Source organism: Nycticebus coucang, chromosome 13 (genome assembly GCF_027406575.1).
Source record: "Nycticebus coucang isolate mNycCou1 chromosome 13, mNycCou1.pri, whole genome shotgun sequence".
Classification (NCBI taxonomy): Eukaryota; Metazoa; Chordata; class Mammalia; order Primates; family Lorisidae; genus Nycticebus; species Nycticebus coucang.
In genome coordinates this window covers 27485368-27494315 of record NC_069792.1, presented here as the reverse complement: position 1 = coordinate 27494315, position 8948 = coordinate 27485368, and positions in this window count along the sequence as shown.

The following is an 8948-nucleotide window of genomic DNA, read 5'->3' as shown; positions in this document are numbered from 1 at the left end:
GCAATGCATATCAAAGTAATTCTGTATAGTTCACTCCATTTCTTTGCATTTTTCACTTAAAGGCTTATAAATGAACTTTTTCAGTTTTTGCCCGGGGCTGGGTTTGAACCCGCCACCTCCGGCATATGGGGCCGGCGCCCCACTCCTTTGAGCCACAGGCACCACCATAAATGAACCTTTTACTAACGTAACAGTAATATGAAAAATATTTGGAATATTTAAGTTACTTCAGCAAAATAATAGTACTTATTTTTAAACCACTTCTCAATTTTTGTGCTTTGACAATAAACCAAAATACAAAATAGGATATATTGGACTTTGATAAAAAAAAAAAAAAAAGTAGAAATAGTTCACACGGCGTTAAAGTTAGCCATAGGATAATAAAGGCTATGCTACTTACTTTCAACTGATTATTACAAAGGTAAAATCACAGTGTCAATATATAACATACATATTTTTTTAATTCTTAAAGTGGTATAGAATTAGCCTGCACATTGATTTGTCTCAAGTCTTAACAAGAATGTTTTTAAAAATGCAGGTCTTATGTAATAAACATGTTGCTAAGAAAATAAAATTATTAGGTAGCAATACACTGCCAGTTCATTTTTCTGTTTCCCTCTAATTGGGCAAGCACTTTGGGCACTGATGTTGTGAGTAGGGATAGAACGGTGAGTAAAACAGGAAAAAGAAAGTTCCTTTCAGGAGTTTACAGTCTATATTAAATGGATTATAAGTTTAATTTAGATTCAATTTAGAATAAGATACCCAAGGAATTTTGTATTTTGAAAGGTAAAAGTATTCCATATCTTTAAAAGTTTGCCCTTTTTTTCCCTCTAATTTTGAAACATTATTTTAGAAAACTTCAAAAATTCTACATTGCAGAAAATTTTAAAACTTCAAAAGTAATTAGTATCTATAACTGTTTTTAGCAGAGATGACAATATTCAGGCATATTTCATTTTAGTCATTTTGTTACACATTTCTTATTAACAAAAATGATACAATGAATATGCAATTGGGCAACCTAGAGGGAGCTCTGGAGCTAATATTTTCTGTCAAAACATCCTAAATGAGCCAAAATAAGTAGGCTGTTTTTCAGTGCCTGTATGTGGCCTACTCTGGTAAAAGTGTGACCTCAAGCCCAGGAACTCTGAGCTGAAGCAGACCCTGAAGAAGCTGACAGCTGAAGGCAGTCTGCTGACCACACTCTCCACAGCTAAGCAACAAGTCCATCCTTAGAGGAGGAGCTAGGTGGCATATCTTGAGGGTTACCCCATCAATTTTTTTTTTCACAAAGTTTCCGTTTTTTTGTTTGTCTTGCTTATGGGACACTTGGACCCACACTTAATGGCAGGTGATGTTCAATTTGTAACTGACTTACAAACCAAAGTGTCTCTTGAGTTCTGCCTCATTGCAGATACTAGACCTTTGGTCAAGTGGCTGTGACAGACCCAGGAACCCCATTCAGTCCCTGAGCACTGCCAGAGAGTTTCTCTAATGCCAATGCAACTGTTCCTACTCCCAGCAGCCTCATGGCTCAAGGTTTGAGAAAACTGAGTCTTATTTAGCTACATGATATATTTCCATTTCAGTCTCAAGAACCTAAACATCAATTGCCAGTGTCCTTCCTTGGGAAACTAAAAACTAATCTAAATAGTGGCATTTTTTTCTCTCATGCAGTTTGTTCTCAAATCAGGTTTGCTACTCGTATATTTAAAATACCCAAGTGGCTTCAGTGGTCATTTCTAAGTTATTAAGATACCAATCAGAGCTAACACAAAACATGTCCTACTCTCTTGCTTTAAACTTCCCTGCTTTCAGTAGTTAGCAACTTTGGGTTTGAGGTAAGTTTGTTTAACTTCTTTAAGATTAAATTTGTTCACCTGTAAAATGGGCACTCAATAATGTCTACATTGTAGGATTATAATGGACTGTAACTTAAATCATTCTCTCAAAAATTATTTGTTGATCCCTATAGACATCCTTCATCAGTACTCAAAGAATATATTCATGAGTAAGCAAGACCCCTGCTGTCAATGGAGTTTACATTGTTTGAGGGGTGATAGACAGTAAACACATGTACTCTGAAGAAAATAAAACAGCTTAAGGAAAATAGTGAGTCACCAAGGATACCATATTGAATTGCATGCTCATGAAGACCTCTCTGAGGAGGTGAAATTTGAAAAGAGGCCTAAAGGAAATGAAGGAGGACTCTAAGGAAAAAGAAATGCAGATATTCAACCTCTGAGGAACAATAAGAAATCCCAGTGAACAAGAAAAAGAGAGGTGACAAGTGAAGTGGGTGAGGTGAGGGGCCCAGGACCAAGTCATGTAAGGCCATGTGGGCTAAAGGAGTTGGGGGAATACTTGGTTTTATTCCAAGTTTGAGCAGGCGATGGGAAGATTTTGCTTCAGAGAAATATGATTAAATTAACATTTTGAAGGGATCACTCTGGATAATTTGTGGAGCTGTATGAGTAAAAGCAAGAAAACCAGGTCAAAGGCTGTTAGAAACAGTGTGATCCATTATTGTTATTTCAACAGTGTCACTGTCCAAAATGGTTAGGAACCCAGAAGTAAACAAAACCTGAAGAAAACTATAGATTTCATAGATTCCATGCACCAAAACTTTACTCATAGGTCAGCTCTTCAAGACCCCAGTTAGAGGCTGCTTTATTTTGAATAAAATTCTAATAAACTTTTACCAACAGATAAAAAATAACAAAAGTGAGGAGGAAAACTGGTAAAAAGTGGACTTGTTTATAATGGCAAGCTGTAGTGGACAGCTTGGTATCAAAAAAAAAAAAATCTTTAGTAAAATGACTATAATCTGGTAAAAGTTAGAGTAGGGACATACAGGGTCTGAGGACCAACTGTGAATAGTAATTGTGATTTTTAAAATGGCCTTATGTCAATCAGATCTACCTTATATTCTGTAAATTTGTTTAAGAAGGAAGGGATATTAGTATTGCTATATTTGAGAAAGCCTTCAAAATGTATTGACATCTAAAAGCAAAATCTTAATTTACTTGAAACATATACTTTTAACATATTTTTCCTAGCAGTGCTTAGTATGTAAAGTGTTAATGTATTAAGAAAAGAAAATTTGTATTAAGAAAATTTCATCAACAGAAAAATTCTGCACATACTTTTTAGCCAAACCAATTGGCCCTATGGTCTATAGACCTGATGATCCATGATTCTTTGGCTAAAATTAGTATATAGTATATGTTAATATTCATAACCACAAATAAATTAGCAAGTGTTTTCCTTTTATTTCTTCTTTATTCCTTCAAAGAGTATGTACATCACGAAATGAGCCATAATATGCCTTCATATTTTCAGGTAGTCTGTTATTTCCTGTGTTTAAAAAAAAAAAAAAAAGTTTATAGCTTTAGAATGTAAAAAGCAAACATAGAAAAATAAGTACCAGGAAGGTATATAATGACCTTCACCAACTCCTGAATTGAGTTGTTATTCTAGCAACTATACAAAGTCAAATAAGGGTTAGCCAACTCACTTCTGTGGCCAGGTTATCAAAAGTATGATACTTTATAGGTAGTTCATTTTCCTTGTTATTAGCAATAGAGTAACTGATTCTCATTAACAGGTTCAACTTGCACCTTTGCCAGACTTCAAAACCAATAAAACAAATCTCTTTACATAAGTAATACTGATTTTCAAAATCAGGTGGATATTGACTTTTTTTTAAATATTCATTGAACTCAAGAATCTATCTGAAGGAGTGTTAAGAATTATGGATATAGATTTATTGGAAAGGTATTTAGTGTAGCACTGTTTATAATAGAGATGTGAAACAATATAAATGCTCAACAGTGTGGAAATAGAATACCTTAGTTATTTAATTAACTAAAAGAATGTTACATGAATACGTGGAAAAAGACTTTCTGCAAAATTAATGAATGATTCTACATGGAAAAGTGTTCACAGTATGATATTAAAATGAAGGATGTAGGATACTAAATTAAAGTCTCAACAATGAGGTAAACAGGCACATGGGTCTTACAATCAACGTCTCTTAGTAATTCTTTTTTATTTTCTTCTTTATACTTTTCTATATGTCTTAAATTTTCTACAATGAGCATATAATACTTTTTAATGGGACAAAAAGTTATTTATTCCAATCTCATGGCCAACTTTGTTTCAGTTCAATTCAAAGGTAAAACATCTGAACAGATAGTAAACAAGTCTTTCGAATATCTGAGAGAATTTGGGATATAAAATTCTAAATTGCTAGAGTATTAATTTTTACATTAAAGTAAAGCCTACCTGTATAACCACCCACAACTGATTAAAAAATCTGAATTGTTTCATACACCTTAAATTATATATTAAATATCTTCATACAATATGTGCGTGTTTTAAATCACTTAGAAGAATTTAGGCAAAAGATACTAGTATTTGAATAATATTTGTAAATAAGTATTAGTATTTATAAATATAGTTTAACTACTTTAAAATACCTGTGTCCAATATGCCAGATCAGAGCAATTGACATGGATATTAAATATTATCCATTGTCTCAGCCTGTGAAATGGCTATATTTCCTCAAAGAAGAATCAAGATACAGATTCTGACCTAGAATTTTATATTCCTTCCGGATGTGGACACAAAAATGCTGACAGTTCTGAGGTATAGTTATAGTTTGGTTGCCAATAAGAGGTAATGAAAACTGGAATTTAAGTTGAAACTTTAGTCACAATTCTGAATTAGTGGAGCTGGAGACTTTACTGTTCCTTGAAGTATCCAAGATGGTTCTGTAGAAAGCATTTCTCACTATGCACTCAGAGAACACCATTTTCTAACAGCCTCTATTCTTCTAAATCAGTGGTTCTCAACCTTCCTAATCCTGCAACCCTTTAATACAGTTCCTCTTGTTGTGGACCCCAAACCATAAAATTATTTTCGTTGCTACTTCATAACTGTAATTTTGCTACTGTTAGGAATCGTGATGTAAATAACTGATATGCAGGATGTATTTAGGCGACCCCTGTGAAAGGGTCGTTCAACCCCCAAAGGGGTTGCAACCCACGGGTTGAAAACCGCTGTTCTAAATCCACATCAGTTTGGAAGAATTTCTTTTTAGTGAACAAAAATTATAAACTACTATAATTATTTCCTAATAATGCAAGTTATAATTAATTGCATTAACAATATTTAGCTCCAGACCAAATATAAAGGGCAAGTAAATTCTTTGAGAGCAAAGGACCCCCCACTAGGAAACTATTGCAAGCATTATTTCCTAGTGTCGCTTTTTGGACCTCATAGAATAAATATCTCCTACTTTTGACTGGCTGACCCTCTCAACCAGCAAAATAAGACCGACTTATGTGAGGACAGAGGTTGTCTCTCTCTCTGATACCACAGCCCCAAAACAGACTGGCAAAATGCTCTGTAAATATTTGAAGAAACCAAGAGTTTGGAGTTTGATTGTCAATCCCTCACAAATACTGGACAGAGCCACATACAGTATTATTGTAGGGAGATTTCAGTATGTATGTCTATAATGGTATAGAGAACTCAGCATCCGAGTTTGTCTTTGTAGTACATCATAGAAGTGCCATTTTTAATTTAAAATGTTCTGTGGCCTTCTTGCTTTGAGGAAAAACATAGTTGGAATTCAGGAACACAATAAGTGAATTAATAACTTTTCTTTGAAAATACATGCAATTTTGAAACTGTCAATTTCAGCTATGTCTCTTTAAATACTTGTTCTAGAATCCAACTGGGTAGATGAGGTTTGTTTTTTTTTTTTAATTCCATTATAGAAGTAATAGTCTTGTTTTGTAAGCAGATAATATTCTGCTAGTGACTGTCTTTGTAGTAATGCATTGCTCTGAATTCTGAATTCTATTATTTTATATCTACAGCAGCATAAAGGGTATTTTTTATAAACAGCAAACTTCACCTCATAAAAATTCATTACATAAGGGCATAAACAAGTGCTTTTCCTTCTAGTCATTGGCAGTAAGTGATTCATCAGTTTTCCACAGAAAACCAATTTCACTGCAGATGTTCTGTAATTTCAGTCCCCCTGAATTGTAGAACCATGTTACACAATCCCAGTGCAAGGAATGTAAGGACTTTTTTAAAGGTCTCTATTTAGTCTCTTTAATGGAATGGAATATCATTTGCTATCTCATCTGTTTTATTTTTTAAAAATTAAGAAATCACTCTTCTTTGTATGTTTATTCCACATATAGATGGATAACCAGTAGAAAGTTCAAAATCAGCAGATTCCTAGATATTTGAAAACAATAACATTCATTTCCCAAGGTTAAAGCAGAAATATTAAGAGAACATTTTTTCCAAACCTATTCCCACTAATTTCCCAAATTATTTTCTTCAGTAATGCTTATTTTCGCTCTTTGCAACTCCACAGTGAGGGAGGCAGGTTGAGGGCTGGAGGAAACTCAGGAAACATCCCCCTTTCTATTAACAGTGGGACTCCTTAGAGTTACTCTTAGGGAAACTACCTCCACCAGTACTTGAGATTGGTCTTGTCCAGTGTTTCAAAGTTGAGAAATCAAAAACGATCATTCAATTATAAAATACAATGAAGATAAGCTGGGAAGGGGGAGGGAGGGAGGGATGCTGTAGATGGTCTAAAGCCATATATGATAAATAAAAATTTCTCAGAAATACTGACAAGGAAAAGATTAAATGTCTCCCAAAAGTTTAGGAAATTAAAGTCTAGCATTTTTAAAAACATTTCAATCCTTGGATTGAAAGTTTAAATCAAAAGCAAGCCTGACAACTAATATTACTAGTTACACAAAGTTATGAGGTACTGCAAAGATGAAGTGACATTTTTTCAAAATAACCAATCAGTTCTGAAGCTGGTCCTTATTTACTCCTCTGCCTTCCATGGAAGCTCTGGTTACCCACATATTTCCTTTAATGAGTTACATAAGTAATGCCCATGGGTTTGTCTCAGCAGGGCCATTCTTATGAAGGAGATCTTCAAGTGTGTTTTGGAATTAATATCTGCCTGTAAGGTATAAGTATCTCCATGTGAGTCTACCATGGTCCCTGGAATTCCATCATTGGTGGAAAGTAGTATTTTTTTCTGTTTCCTTCTTTTTATTGTTGGGGATTCAATTGAGGGTACAAAGAACTAGGTTACACTGATTGCATTTGTTAGGTAAAGTCCCTCTTATAAGAGTAACCCATCCCAACCCCTTGTGACCCCCCACCTCCCTCCTTCCTTCTCCCTGCACCCCCTTTCCCCTACCTCCCAATGTGTACTAAATCATCAATTGTCCTCATATCAGAATTGAGTACATAGGATTCTTGTTTCTCCACTCTTGTGATGCTTTACTGAGAAGAATGTGTTCCACTTCCATCCAGTTTAATACAAAAGCTGTAAATTCTCCACCTTTTTTAATAGCTGAGTAGTAGTCCAAGGTATACATATACCACAACTTGTTAATCATTTCCTCTGTTGGTGGGCATTTAGGACGTTTCCACATTTTGGTGATTGTAAATTGACCTGCAATGAACAGTCTATTGCAAATGTCCTTATGATAAAAGGATTTGGATTTTTTTTTCTTCTGAGTAGATGCCCAGTAATGGGATTGCAGGATCAAATGGGAGGTCTAGCTTGAGTGCTTTGAGGATTCTTCATACGTCCTTCCAAAAAAAGTTGTATTAGTTTTCAGTCCCACCAGCAATGTAGAAGTGTTCCCTTCTCTCAACATCCAGGCCAGCATCTGCTGGTTTGGGATTTTCTGATGTGGGCCATTTTCACTATGGTTAGGGATATCTCAGGGTGGTTTTGGTTTGCATTTCTCTGATAATTAAGGATAATGAGCATTTTTTCATATGCCTGTTAGCCATTTGTCTGTCTTCTTTAGAGAAGGTTCTATTCATATCTCTTGCCCAGTTACATAAGGTATTGTTGGCTTTTTTTTTTTTTTTTTTTTTTGGTGGTATTTGGCCGGGGCTGGGATTGAACCCGCCACCTCCGGCATATGGGACCAGTGCCCTACTCCTTGAGCCACAGGCGCCGCCCCTGTTGGCTTTTTTTATGTTGATTAATTTGAGTTCTCCATAGATCCTAGTTATCAAGCTTTTGTCCGATTCATAATATGAAAATATCCTTTCCCATTGTGTAGGTTGTCTATTTGCTTTGGTTGTTGTCTCCTTAGCTGTATAGAAACTATTGAGTTTAATAAAGCCCCATTTGTTTATTTTTGTTGTGGGAATTGCTACAGAAGTCTTCTTCATAAAGTCTTTCCCCAGGCTGATATCTTCAAGTGTTTTTCCCATGCTTTCTTTGAGGATTTTTATCATTCCCTGTCTTAGATTTAGATCTTTTATCCATCTTGAATCAATTTTTCTGAGTAGAGAAAGGTACAAGTCCAATTTCAGTCTTTTACATGTGGATATCTAGTTCTCCCAGCGCCATTTATTGAATAGGGATTCTTTCCCCCAGTGTATGTTCTTGTGTGGTTTGTCAAAGATTAGGTGGCTATAAGATGCTAGTTTCATCGTATGGTTTTCTATTTGGTTCCAGATGTCTATGTCTCTTTTTGTGGCAGTACTATGCTGTTTTGATCACTATGACCTTGTAGGGCAGCCTAAAGTCTGGTAGGCTGATGCCCCTGCCCTTGTTTTTATCGCTAAAAATTGCCTTACCTCTATGGGGTGTTTTCTGGTTCAATACAAAATGAAGAATTATTTTTTCCAAGTCTTGGAAGTATGATGTTGGTATTCTAATGGTGATGGCATTGAATCTGTATATTACTTAGGGAAGCATAGACATTTTAACAATGTTGATTCTTCCCAGCCACGAGCATGGTATGTTATTCCATTTGTTAATATCTTCTGTTGGCATGAATGTGGAGAAAAGGGAACATTTCTACACTGCTGGTGCGAATGTAAATTAATACATTCCTTTTGGAAAGATGTTTGGACAACACTTA